The 14,540-nt window shown below is 43.3% G+C and overlaps 1 protein-coding gene and 1 non-coding gene across 6 annotated transcripts in view; both read left to right on the top strand.

The window, feature by feature from the left end:
- NTM (neurotrimin) overlaps positions 1-14,540 on the top strand; it is a 929,604-nt gene that overhangs the window by 5,503 nt on the left and 909,561 nt on the right. The gene's annotated exons all lie outside the window — the stretch shown is intronic.
- Positions 9,013-9,139, top strand: LOC123787921 (U6atac minor spliceosomal RNA). Its single transcript, XR_006778375.2, has one exon. It is a non-coding gene; the product is annotated as a U6atac minor spliceosomal RNA (small nuclear RNA).

Genomic DNA, 14,540 nt, shown 5'->3' with positions numbered 1-14,540 from the left:
GTAATTGATCAGTTGACAGATCTAGGTCATGCTGGCAGGGGTTGCTCCACTTCGTGCAGGCTTGCCCAGGAGAAGGAGGGAAGGTCTGTCTTCCCAGTTCACAAGGAGCCCTGATGATAGGGCGCAGCACGAGGAAGGGGGGACCAACGAACTGGTGGGTGAGTTCAGCCGTCCCCAGCAAGGGTCCCCAGGACCCTGTTGATTGATTACGGAGTCCTCAGCTCTTTGATATCCCTGCCACTCTAATTTCCCATATCCGATTTACCTTTGCCACTTGCCCATGTTTCGTTCAGCTTCTATACCCTGTCTGTTCCAGTTGTCCTCATTTTCCTTTCTACTTGCCCCTCCTGTCCTCTTCTCCTTCCAAAACCATGACAGATCACAGATACTCCCCCACTTAAGTCATATTAGAGAGATGGCCTTTTGTTTATTTGCAAGAAGAAAAACAGAAACCCTGCCAGAAGAACTCTGTAAGTCATTTGCAAACTGCAAAACAAACCAACAAAGATTCACATTTTCGGTGCTGAGAAGAGAATATTTCAAGAGAGACTGTCAAGCTAAGAAATCAAATATTGGAAAACACATTCTTTAGCACTGTTACTAAGGACATCTTAGGTTACTAAATTTGATTTTTTTTTTCTTCTCTAAGAGTATTGCCTTCACAGTTATAAAAGACTGTTCAAAGAACTGGCTAGCTTTGGCTTCATGGCTCATTCCGATTCACCCTCTGGAGATGCTGCCTTTGCTTTATCTTGGTGGTGCCACCAGACTTGAACTCAACACAGACTGTAGCTGTGTGTGTATTGGTTCGGTCACCCAGCAAGTGTTTATTGAGTGTCTATTATGTTCCATGTATAGTTGTAGGTGGTGGGGATAAATGTATCAGTAACTAAAATGAACTAAAGGATGAGACCAAAGACAGAGTAGAATTTCTAAGATTTGACTTGGTTTGCCATCCTTTTTACTAGCATTCAGAAGCACCAACAGGAGTGCCAGAAGCAAGAGGAAAGAGTGCATGAAAACTTCTGGTTTCTTACGGCCATGATGGTGGGCGGCCAGACAGCAACTAGCCCTTGATCCTTTTTTACCTAGAGAGCACCGGGAGAGGGTGCACGACTCCAGTTATGTGTTAATAGCACGTAAGAGGTGCTGCCTTTGCTCCTCCCCGCTGTCTCCTGCCAAGAAAGGGCTCCTGCATGTTTGATATGCCCTCAGTTAGCATGTGGCTGATGAAAGCTGGTGTAAGTTTATTGGCTTTGTGACAATTGTCTTTTGTCATTCAAGTTATTAGCTGATTCTTGGCACGATGCCACCCTGTCTGGTAGCCTCCCCACCTCCTTCTGGCCCTGCCTTCTGCACAGAACTAGAGGGCCAGAGAAGGTAAGGGGAGCGGGGTGGGTAGACAACTTATATCAGGCCGGGGAAGGATTTGCCTCTGGCAGCTAGTCTGGATGATGCAAATAAGTGCAGGGAACCTCTGTGAGGGATTCATAACTCAGGGCAGATCTAAGATAATCTCCCTTCTGAGAGCCCTTTTATTTGCTACCCACTCATCACATCTAACTTAAGGTTCCTGGAATAATAAAAATGCATCGTGATTTATTTGCTCTCCTCTGGTCATATACCCCAGTTGGGACACAAGCCTTTTTCCAATCCATCACCTTGTGTTTTCAGCTGTATGTAAAAGAGGGAATATAGCTTCTCTTAGGCTCACACTGGGTACTAGCTGTCTCTGGAACACTCTAGAATGATTGTTTACCTGGCTGCTTCTATCTGCATTCCCACAGTGGTGATGATGATTGTTCTTAGCTTTTCTCCTGTAGGAGAACAGATAACTGCCTTTGTCATGGATCCCAATTCTTCCAAGTCAAGCAGCCTGCAGCAATTCTACATTCCCTGACCCCATCTCAAAGCCCGGAAAGTCCTCAGAGGGTAGGTGCCATGTGTGTTTATTTGCAATATTTTCATCCTCGATATCAGTGTTACTCTAACCTGGTTCATCAAATTGTCCGAGGAGCTTTATAAAAATACCAATGACTGAACCTTATCCCAGACCAACGAAATCAGAATTTCATCATCAATCTTATTCAGAGCTCTGTAAGAGGTTCTCGCACGTGGTCAGGTTTAAAAATTATACCTCTAAAGTCATCTGAATTGTCCTATGATCTTGGGTAATTCACCTCCTCCATATGAGCCTCAGTTTCCGCATCTCTAAAATAAAGAACTTGGACTAAAATAATTGTCAAGTTTCATTTCAAGTTCAACATTTTGCAATTCTGCAAATAGTCTTTTCGAGTATAGCACCTGAAAGATAGTGATGCTAGAAGAAAGTGTTCGGAAGCAGTTTCTGCTTGCAGGAAGCTTAGAATATAGGCAGATAGTTACAGATAGATGACCAAAGTCAGAATGTGTGAATGGTGTGTGTGTGTGCATGCGAACACGCATGCTCTATCAGATCTACTACGTCACGGACCTATTTATACATGCATTTCTTTTAAGGCATCCTTAGAATGGGGGAAAAGGATTAACAGCATTTTAGGTAGAGGGAATCAGGAATGATAAGGATTCTTAACTGACCCATCTTATAAGAGAAATTCAGGAGCCCCTTCAATGTGGGTCAAGAAAGAATGTGTTAGAGCGGATTTAGTGAGTGCTAAGTGATGGCGAGTCTTGGAAGAAGCTCCATTCCTTAGTGTGAAGGTTTGCATGTTTCTCTTCCGCTCAGGCTCCACTTCTCATCCCCAAGAGTCAGTTAGCCCGCAGTGTTGCTTCCTTTGCTCTCCTTCTCATGGGCAACAAAAGCTCAACGCTGAGAACATCAATGGCAATTTTGCAGCTAGTGTGTTAGGCAGAAGTGATGCTGCTTCCACTCCCCAAGCAGGGTCAGTTCCTGCAGGGCATGCAAGAGTGAAAACTTGGTCTGTTTTGATAGGGTGCACAGGATAGAAGGCACCTGGGGAACAGAGTTACCATGCAAATTTGTGCCCAGGGCAGTCTCTGGTTAACTCAGGAAGTACTCACATTGAGGGTTCCCCAGAGTGCTCACGCTGCTGTGTCAGCCAGCCCTACAGTCACAACCAGCTCAAGCCCAGAAGAACTTTCAAGATGACTTATTTCAGTCCCTCTCCTTGAGCTCTGATACCTCAACAGTGCTGCTGCAGTGGTCCCCTAGCTTCTATCTCCAATAAGGGGGAACATGCATCTCTCCAGATAGTCTATTATAACTGACCATTGGATTTCAGGAAGACAGGAAGAGAAGGAAGACAAAGAAGGAGACAAAGAAGGAGAATCTGTCTTCTTATAGATTCTGGCCATTTACTCTAGGTCCAGAGAGACATTATAACATAGTGGTTGGATTGCCTGGGTCCAAACCCTGGCTCTGCCACTTCCTACTTTGAAACCTTAGGCAATTCAGTCAACCTCTGTGATTCCCTTTCCTCTTCTATAAAATGGAGGTAATTATGAGACTTAGCTTTAAGGCTGTTTTGAGGATTAAATAAGTTGCTGCAGATAAAGTGCTTGGAACACTGCCTAGCACATAGTATGTTCTCAATAAATATGACCTAATAGTATTATGATTGATATGAATACTACCATCCACAGGACAAGTCTGTCCTTCTTCAACATGACTTTTCTTTAAATATTTGAAAAAAATGATTTCCTCCCCCTTCCTTCAAATTTTCTCTCCACGAGGTTAAATATCCCCAGCGTTTTTCCTATTTTCTATATTATCATCCATAGAAAGGGTGCTGATTGCTTTTCTCTAAGGTTGTTCTGGTTACTCCGTATTCTTAAAGTCTTCTTCTCCCATTGCACTCTGAGTAGCCCAAAATATTATAGAATATGACCTCTCCTGGTTCCAAACCCAAAGGGGATGAAGTCTCAGCTCTTTGGAAAGGTATTGGAAACACTACGGGTCTGGCCTGGGTTTGTGAGCCTCTCCTAATCCTTTGCACTCCTGTTCCATAGACTGCTTGAGGGCTCGTCCTCACAGCATGTGTGCACACTGCTCCCTCTGCTGAGTGCTGTCCTCGTCTACCTCGAAAACACTTCTTATAATTCAAGAAGAAACTCCAGGCTCAGCATCCCTCTGAAGCCTCTCATTTCATCCTTCATGCCTCCATTTCTCTTGTACTTACCTCTACTCTTAACATCCATCACACACTGCGTAGTTACGTGCTCACACGTCTATCTTCCCTTGCCAGACTCTGAGCTCCTAGAGGTCAGGGACTGCCTTACGTATCTTTACATTCCTAGGGCACCTTGCACAACACCTGGCACAAATTCAATCTTCTGCATTTATGGCTGGAAAGAAAGGACAGAGAGAGGGAGAGACAGAGGGAAAAGGGCATGAGATCGCCTTAGGTTTTTCAGGAGCCATATGACCTGTCAACTTATGATGAGCTGTTATCAATTCAACCCTTCCTTATCCTATGCCTGTGGTGTTTTACTTGGTACACAATAACCCGGTCTCAAAACTTACCCGTTCTGAAGTTATCTTATTAGATTGAACTGATACCTTCTTTCTGACAAGATCTTTTTGGGACTCTGAATCTGTGATACTATGTTTTAACAATCCCTCCTAGTGATAATCAGTCATAAAACCTATGTTGCAGGTGCCTGGGTCGTGGCTGATGAGCTCAACATTTATGACTAAACTTACCCAAGAGCAGAAAATAGTCATTCTAGTGGTCAATAGATCAGATGAGTGGAGGACGGCATGGCTCTCTGAACCTACATTGGCATCAGGAGGAGTGAGACAGACAGGGGAAGTTTGGATCTAAGAAAAGAAGGAAGTTACTGGATGGATTATATTTAGTTGGAGAAGATGAAGTGGTCAGGTGTTTCTTATCTTCAGATCTACTTTTTCTTTCTTTCACAAAGTTGTCCACTAAGGCATTGACTCTCCTCCTCAACGCTCAAGAAGACTTGGCCCAGACATGGAAAACGTTAATTGACAGCTTTTTTCTCAATGCAACTGGGGATGCATAGACATCTGTGGTTGGATAAACCATGTTGCTAATTTTGACAACAAATAAGAATTAATTGATTGTTTTACATTTCTCCTTCCTTTCCCCCTAATACTTCTTAATAGAAGGATCTAAATGGCTTGTCACCGTTTTTTTCATTGCTTTCTTGCACTGCTGAAGCCTTGTCAAGGCCAAAATAATTTAATCATCAAATACAAAAGCTTTTTCACAGACTCCTAGAGTTGTGAGAGATCATGGAATTTTCTCTCTCCACCCCTAAGGCAACAATCCCATCTGAATGATGTTCACTAATTTCTGCCCGACAATTCCAGAGATTCCCAGTGAGCAGACACCAACCCCCTGCATCGTTGTCCCCGGTTCTGGCTGCCTATCAAAATCACCTGTGGAGATTGTTATAAGCAGATGCCCAGGGATGACTCACAAAAATTCTCATTGAATAGGTCAGTGTAGGACAAAGTCCCTTCTACTTCGAAATAACTACAGATGATTCTATTGTGCAGATACAATGGAGAATAAATGATATTAGCACCCCTTTCCATAGTTGATCAACTCTGTGAGAAAACACTACTCTGGCAAGCACTTTTGATGACACCTCAAAATCAATTATTATCCTTTCTCTGTATAAACAGTGATCTGAATGTGTTCAGGACAGCAGTGTGCCCATTCAAAATAGTCATCACCAAAATTCCCTTACAGATGAGTATGGTCATGCCACGCAGTTCAGGTTAATGAGATGTAAGCACAAGTTTCCTTGGAGTTTTGAGGATTATACTCAGGAAGCCTGTGTTTTTTAAGCCTTACCATTGCTGCTTCCTCTTGACTAAGAGAATGGCATAACCTGGAGATCCAGGAAACAGCTTGGAAACAGGAGGACAAATAATACATACCAATGGCAAAGGGGCGCATGAGTGGCTCAGTCAGTTAAGCATCCAACTCTTGATCTCAGATCAGGTCTTGATCTCAAGGCTGTGAGTTCAAGCCCTGCATTGGGCTCCACAATGGGCACGGAGGATACTTTTTAAAAAAATGGCAAAGAAGGAAGCCTTTAGGTTGAACCGAATGGACTCAGCTGTTTTGGTAAATCAAAAATAGTTGAGTATAGGCAATTTCATATGGCTCAATCTAATTAAAGGACCTTGGGTTCAAGATGACATAGCAGTTGTACCAGCACTAGAATACATGTTCCCATACTCACTGTCACGTACGAGGAAATAAAACCCTTATTTCATTAGGTTTCTATTATTCACAGATGAATATAATCCTAATGAATCTATGTGGAGCAAAGACTTTCCTCTTACTAACTTTTGCCAATTAGAGCTGCTCAAAAATATAAGGAATATTGTGTGATCCTCTTTCTAAAGAACCCTACTTATCTTGACATTCTTAGTTCCTTCTTATGATTATCATATGGCATAACTTTTAAACCATTAATCATCCTGATCCTTGTCTTCTGAACATGCTCCAGGTTGATAATGATCCACTAAAATACATTACCAGACAAATTCTCCCCAATGTAGTTTGATTGGTAAAGTGGGGCATGGACTATTACCTACCATATTTTGGACTTTCTAGTTACATAGGTTCACTTTATTACGGTATTCTTTTCTTCTCTTTTTTTCTTCAGAGCTACCACACTATTAGTTCATATTGATGTTGTACTCATTCCTCTGGCAAAAATGTTACTATGTAAGACCTCTTCTATTCTTTTTTTTTTTTAAAGATTTTATTTATTTATTCGACAGAGATAGAGACAGCCAGCGAGAGAGGGAACACAAGCAGGGGGAGTGGGAGAGGAAGAAGCAGGTTCATAGCGGAGGAGCCTGATGTGGGGCTCGATCCCATAACGCCGGGATCACGCCCTGAGCCAAAGGCAGACGCTTAACCGCTGTGCCACCCAGGCGCCCCAGACCTCTTCTATTCTTGCTTATAGTTAATTTTCCTTAAATGTTTCATCTAAGTTTGAAATTTTACTGCATCTTGGGTCTTTTATTTAAATCCACTGAGATTATTTTTGGATTCTGACGAGTTGTCACCACCAGCTTTATGTCATCCTCAAATGATATAGACATGTAATCTCCACATCATCAAGGTGAATGATTTTTTTAAAAGCAACATAATAGACCCAAGGGCATGGCCAAGTTCTTACTTACATTTATATTTCACCCACTCCAGAATGATTTATTCATACCTTACTGTATGCAAGCCATAAACAACAACAAAACAGAGTTCTTATACTCAACGAAGTAGACAATTCAATTCAACATGGTAAGTGCTGAGATAAAAGCAAGTGTTGATTGCAATGGCAGCAACTAGGAGATTTTTCAGGTCAGAAAATTCTTCTAGAAGGAAGAGATGTGAAAGCTGAGACACGAAGGTGACTAGATTTAACCAGGTAAGAGGAGAGATAAATATTACAAGTATAAGAGACTGCATATGCCAAGGCCTAGAGTCAGGGGAACATGGTAGGAATTCAGGAATCCAGTATCCAATCTGGCAAGATGGAGCATGTGTGTGTGTGTGTGTGTGTGTGTGTGTGTGTGTGTGTGGTTTTGGGGCTCAAACAGATGGGGGAGAAGGGAAGTAGGTAGAAAGACAAGATGTGTAGGTAGAGCTGTCGGCAGAGGTCAGAACTTGAATGGCCTTATGTTTCCTATAAAAGATTTTATATTGAGAGAAGAAAGTGTGTTGAAGGGTTGCATGTCCAATAGTAACATGATCAGATTTGCAGTTTTACTTGTTGGATAACATTATTTGGTTTACTTAAAAATGTTAAAATATTGTTCTAGCAACAGTGTGGAAAATTAATTAAAATGGGGGCAAGACTAGAGGCAAGGGAGCCTTCTAGAGGATGTGGAGGCTAATCAGGCATAAGTTAACCACAGTGAGTGCTGCAGAGATGGGGAGATTTGGGAGTATTCAAGTGTTACGGAGGTAGAAGGGTTATGACTTGGAAGTGGATAGGAAAGAGGATGAGAAGTAATAAAGGGAAGTGAAAGAAAACTTTCTGTTTTGGGGTAAATGCTGCTCAGGTGTGTTCTAGGGAGATGGTGATGAATGCAGTTTGGGTCATGAAGGGTTTGAATGCCTAATGGACATTTTCGAGGTGCTATCCAATATGAAGTCAGCTACACTGATCTGGAATTCAGGAGAGACCTCTGAGCTTCAACAAAGATGGTCTATGACACAGATACAATTAACTACCCAAGAAGGGAGTAGAGAGTACCTACTAGATGACTAGTATTTAAAGGTTGGGAAGAGAGGAGATTTGGGAAGATAATTGACAGGAAGTGGCCAAAAATATAGGAGAAAAACCAGGAGAGCATGATGCCTTCAAGGTCAAATGACGTATGTTTGGAAGAAGGCAGGGACAATAACAGTGTCAAAGGCTACTAAAGAATCAAGTAAGATTACACTGAGTGATGAAAATATCTTCTATCCCCTTGGGAGAACAGTTTTGTGGGGTGGAGCCCTAGCGTGGGGAACAAAAGTAAGGTAAGGATATAGAAAATGTGGACAATTGTTTCAAATTTTTTTGGTTGTCGCTATTGTCGTTGTTAAGAAATAAAGAAGGAGGGAATGGGGAAACAAAGGGGAATTGCAGTTGGAGAGGATGTTGTTGCTTTTATAAGATGGGAAAGACCTCTTTGAATGCTGAAAGGCAGGTGTACCTAAACAGCAAGGAGGAAAGGAAGACTCAGGAGATATTGACGAAGTGAGATCCCCTAGGGAATATGAGAGGGTGTAAGGGGTAGCAGATCTTGACCACTGGTAAAAGAATGAGTCTTGGAGACAGGGAGAAAGACAAATTGCATTACTATATAAAGTAAGGAAGGAGAAACTTATTCAGAATTCCTATTAGGATTGGATTCAACTGCAAATGACAGAAACTACACAATAAAAGTGGATTAGATACAATAAAAGCTTTTCTATGTGGCCACAAAACATTCCACTTTGTTCATGGCTGGTGTAATATTTTCTTCTTATAGAAGAAAAGGAGGATGGATGTTAGGAGGCAATTAGCATGTTGTATGACAGGAGGGAATGTTAGATCTCGCCTTGAAAAGGATGGAAGAAGCCCTTGGGCCCATACAGCACACGTGTGGTTAAGATATCACCATGTACTTTGTGGCATCTAACCATGGGTTTTCAACATTTCTAGTCATTAGGGAAATGCAAATCAAAATCATAATGAGATAAGACTTTATACCCATTAGGATGGCTATTGTTAAAAAACTTAAAAAAGGAAAGTAAAAAATGTTGGCGAATATATGGAGAAGTTGAATTGGAACCCTCCTGTGCATTACTGGTGGGCAAGTAAAGTGCAGCAACCATTGTGGGAAACAGTTTGGTGGTTCCCCCCAAAATTATAAATGGAATTATCATATGACTCAGTAATTGAATTTCTACGTATATACCAAAAAACCCCAAAATTTGAAAGTAGAGACTCAGGTATTTGTACAGCCATGTTCACAGTAGCATTATTCCCAATTGACAAAAAAGCAACCCAAGTGTCCAACAGTGGACGAATGGATAAACGAAATATGGTGCATATGTATTATCCAAGTATTATCCAGCCTCAATGAAATTAATGAATGAAATTCTGACACGTGTTACAACACGGATGAACCTTGAACACATGATGCCGAGGGAGAGAAATCAGACACGAAAGGACAAATATTGTATGATTCCACTTATATGAAGCACCAAAATAGGCAAATTCATCGAGACAGAAAACGGAAGTCTCCAGCCGCTGAGGGGAGGAAGAAATGGGGAGTTATTATTTAATGGGGAAAGTTTCTCTTGGGGGATAACGAGAAAGTTCTGGAGATGGATGGTGACGTTGAGCTGCACAACAGTGTGGATGTACTTAATGCTAGTGAATTTCACATTTAAAATGGTTAAAATGGTAAATTTTATGTTGTACAGAACTTACGCTGATAAAGAAAAATGAAACGAGAGAAGCAGCTGTCCTTGCGTGGTATGGATTCGTGTAAACCTTTCGGCATGGTTGTGGGAAGTTGAAGGAGTCTGCATTCAATGGCTTTGATTTTCTCTGAGTGTAATTTGGGGAAGATGTGTGTTTGCACACGTGTGTGTATGTTTATATCCATAAACCAGTAGGCTGTGTTTTCCAGAAAGCAGAAAGGACTGAAACAGTGACTTGTGTAATGGGCAAAAGGGCTGACTATTGACTCGGGATTGCACAGAATCTCCCTCCTTTCCTCATGACATGCTCTTCTCTCTGGATGTTAAGATACAATCTGATCCACTCCTACCTGATTTTTCCAACTCTTTTTATGGTCCTGGTCCTACCATCTAGGAGATGGTAGCAGACTATCTTTCAAACAGGGGCTCACCTCCAACTCCTTTCTTGAGTTAGCTCTTGAAGGAATTACACCAGAGAGACTTATATTTACAGTTTGCAGAGCATGTCCCCATAGACCCTATTTCTTGATCTTCACATCAGTTAGAATATTCTTTCTCATCCCAGCCCTGTCATTAACTCTGACTTTTGGAATTGAGTTGTTGCTGTTGTTGCTGTTGTTGTTGTTGTTGTTTTCCCCCAGAGCCTTTGTTTTCCTCATCTGTAAAATAGGATATTTAAATTTCCTTAGAATAGGCTTCCATGTTTCACTGAATTATGCTTGTGAAACCTGGGGACTGCACTTTCCCCCGACCCCTCTCCACCTTTCTTGCTCCTATAATCACTCACCAGCTCAGTTCAGGTCTGCCTCTGAGTGACCTCCTATATCTCTCTGTCTCTCCTCTCTTGCCTGGCGGCCCTACCTCAGTTCAAGCTCTGGCCATGTCTTGCTAAATAATGCAGCCTCTAACTAGGTCCCCTGCTACCAGTTTTCTCCTCAGATGAGTCCATCTTCTCTCTTGCTAATAATTAATGATCTTGCTAAAAAAAAAACAAACAAATTTTGTCACCTCAGTCCTTTCTTAAAATATCCATTAGCTCCACATGGCTGGCTTTCAAGACAAAAGCCCAAATTCCCTAACTTGGCATAGAAGTCACTTCCCTATCTTGCCCCAGCTTCTTTCTTGCTCTGTCTCCCGGCATCCTTCTGCTTCTGCCCTTTTGCCCCACTGACCCCAGACACCGACCCCAGGCACTGACCCTGGGCACTAATGCCCTGCCACAGCACAGTGCCTTTGCACACACTGCTCTCTGTCAGGGATGTCCTTCCTGCAGGACTAGCCCAGTGCAACACTGTCTTAACTTGCTTTAATGTTGAAGGTGGAATGATGGGATAAATAAGGCCAGAAAAAAAGAGGGCAAAGATTTTTGAGACCTACTCGATTCCCTCATTTCTATACTGAGCCTTCAAGCAGACCCCTCACAGCAGTTTCCTTGTTCCTCCTCTGCCCATGGGAAAGAGGAAGGGGTTTGTTTCTACACAATGCTCTTCGAGTTGTGGCTGTCCAAGTGTGGTCTTTGAATCAGAAAGTCTGGGGCTTTCTGAAACACAGCTATGTGCATTTTAATAAGCCCTTCAGGAGATTGATGCTAAATTTGGAGAACCACTGACTTAGAGAAATGGTGAACACAGACGGAGGGAGATCTGCCTGGAAGGGCCGCTCCCAGTCTAGGCTCCTGGTGTGTGTGTGTGTTGAGGCGGGTGTAGTCACCTCTCTGCCCTCATGGGAGGGGTCTCAGTTTCTCTTGAATACACCCACCTCAGGAAAACAAAACAAAACAAAACAAAATATCAGGACAAAGCAAGCTTGGTGGTATGTAAGCTATGAAAATATATAAACTAAGTAATTGAATATTCCCTTTTGCTAGGATTGCCAAATTTAGCAAATAAAAATCCAGGACGCCTAATAAATTTGAATTCCAGATAAGCAACAAGTATTTTTTTTATTATGCACAGCATATACTTATACAAAAAAAAATATTTGCTATTGATCTGAATTTCAAATTTAACTGGGCATCTTGTTTCTGTTCTGTTTTTATCTGGCACCTTCCCTTTTGTCCCTTGAGGGCTAGGTGTACCAGGAAAACAGCCTGGTCAGAATTAGGTGTTTCAAAAGTAGAAGTTTTAGTAGTCTATTTCTCTCCTCTTTAATACAGAGAAAAATGATTTGTCTGGGAAGAAAAAGAATGGCTGTTCTTTCTGGCTCATTGGGTTATTTGTAAAATCTACATTTGAAAACAGGGAGGGGATTGAGAGAGAGAGAGAAGAGAGAAAGAAACAAGATGGTGGTTGGAAGGGGCCCGCCTGCCAGAAAGTTCCTCCCTCTTGAAGTAAGGGAGCACCCATAGACGGGCCAGACCCTGACTCCACATGCCACACAGCCCAAGCGTGGAGGCAGCTTCAGGGAGATGGGACTCCCTCCCTCCAGGCTCTGTCTCCTGGACAGGTTTTCCACACCACCTCCTACCTGTCCCAGGTGACAGGACACCACCTCAGAAGTGGGACGGTGGCGCTGTGACTGGGGAATGAGTGACAGACTCCCTAACAAGACGCAGCTGAGGGAGCGGCTTGCTGACAGAACAATTTGCTGGTGCGCAGGACATCCGCCCAGCCCCGGCAAAGCGGCAGCCTAGGCGTCAGGAGAAATTTCGGGATTTATCATTCGCCTTGGTGTCAGGTTTTCTGCGAGCCGGCATCCTTCCCACGGAGCTGTTGCAGACCTGCAGCCTTGACATGCTCTCTACCGAGGCTCCAGAGCCCCAGGAATTACACATAAAACTATTCCATTTTTTCCCCCTCCTGATCCGCTTGTGTTTATGTAAATGACTGGAAAAGCAGTTTTTGGCCTATTTCCGAAGCTTAAGGGCTTCGTGAGAAGCCTATTATTGAAAAATCAGAAACTGAAAAGCAACTTCTTAGACAATGAATTAGCAGCTCAATGACTGTGTGTAATGCCAAGTGTACTGTAACTGGCTGCATTACAAATAGGAACTCCCCTGGGATTCAGTAATCAAACACGTGGCAACAGGTTGTCTGTTTCAACAGAGAGTGAGTAATCAAAGGAGATTTGCAGTTAATCCAAATGTAACAGCGAAGTATCCAAGAGAAGGGCCGGGAAAAGGAGAAATTACAAGGGTGTGGGTAGACTGGGGCTTTCTGACCTGGAGTTCCACGTGCAACTGAGGGAACACTGGGGCGACAAAGTGGGTCCATCTGAGCACTTGGGGCCCCAGCCATGTAGAGGGGAAACTGAGGCTTGGCTCCATACCACAGCAAGCCTGAAAATTAACCTCAGCACTTGCCTCTCCTGCTTGGCCAGTGATGTAAAATTGGGGGATGCCTTAACTAGCGCTCAGTGATTTGCCTCAAACTTCCAAGTCCTAAGCTGGTTTGAGGGGGTGTGGATGAATCAGGGGTGGGGAAGACTTGCTCCACCGGGGAGGTGCTGGTGACACTGTTTCAGGAGACCTGTTGAGTTTGTAGGCCTACCTCTGTGTTCCCCAAGTGTGGTCCCAGACCAGAAGCATCAGCATCGCCTGGGAACTTAATCAGGAATGCACATTCTCGGGCCCCACCCCAGGCCTATAGACCTTCAGAACCTCTGAGATGAGGCCCAGCAGTCTGCGTGTTGAGAAGTCCTCCAGGTGATTCTGACGCTCACTGATGTTTTACAACCACTGGCTAATCCAATCACCGGGTTGCTGTAGACACCAGGGGAGCCCCTTACCTGGGCTCATGTGTGAATGCACCCATGGCTGGTTCCAGATCCCGGAGCAATTCTGTGTTGACCCACCCTGTCCTGATCCCCTCACAGGGCTACGGGGCTACAGGGAAAGAAATTTAACATTTATTAAACATGTCCCAGTACTCAGTGCCAGGCACTGGTAAATGTTTTATGTGTGATATTTTATTTAATCCTTTCTACAACCTTGTGAGCTAGGTGTTGTAGATACGATTTTATTGCTGAGAAAACTGTGGCTCAGAAAGATCAACTTACCCCGGGTCTGGATGTTTCCTGAGCCCATACTCTTTGCCCTGTCCCACCCAGCATCTCTGACACACACGGCCTCTGCCCCCAGAATGCCTTGGGTACCACCCACACAAAGCAACTGGCAGCCTGGCAGGGCCCCAGTTCTATATTTCTCTCCCTCCCCCACCCCACCCGACTCCTTGCCTCATGTTAATTTCCCACCTGAGTACTGAGTACTTTATAAATAGCAAATCTAAAATGAATTTTCTACCAGCGATCATTAGCTCCCTTGACATCCATTAAACATTCTCGCAAGCAGAGTGAAGTGACAAAAGGGACTGATTTTTACAGTATGCTTAATAGGGAAAAAGAAAGAAAGGTGTTGACAAGTCCTTTTTTTTTATGTCCTGATATCACGAGGAATTTGAAATCAGTCAAATGACTTTTATCCGAAAAAAAATAAAAAAGAAGGCTAGGATTGGGGGTGGAGGGAGGGAGGGTGGGGAGAGGGAGGCAGCTTTCCCAGCACCCTGCTCAGCCCATTTCCGTATCTGTGACAAGTAAACATGGAGTTAGTTAGCTCGTGCCAGCCACCAAGATGAATATGTCAGATTTAATGCTTCAAAATATATAGGGTCCGAGCCAGGGAGGGCT

This window comes from Ursus americanus, chromosome 16 (genome assembly GCF_024610735.1).
Source record: "Ursus americanus isolate L20-20 chromosome 16, mUrsAme1.1.p, whole genome shotgun sequence".
Lineage (NCBI taxonomy): Eukaryota > Metazoa > Chordata > Mammalia > Carnivora > Ursidae > Ursus > Ursus americanus.
This window is presented reverse-complemented; position numbering and strand designations above follow the sequence as displayed.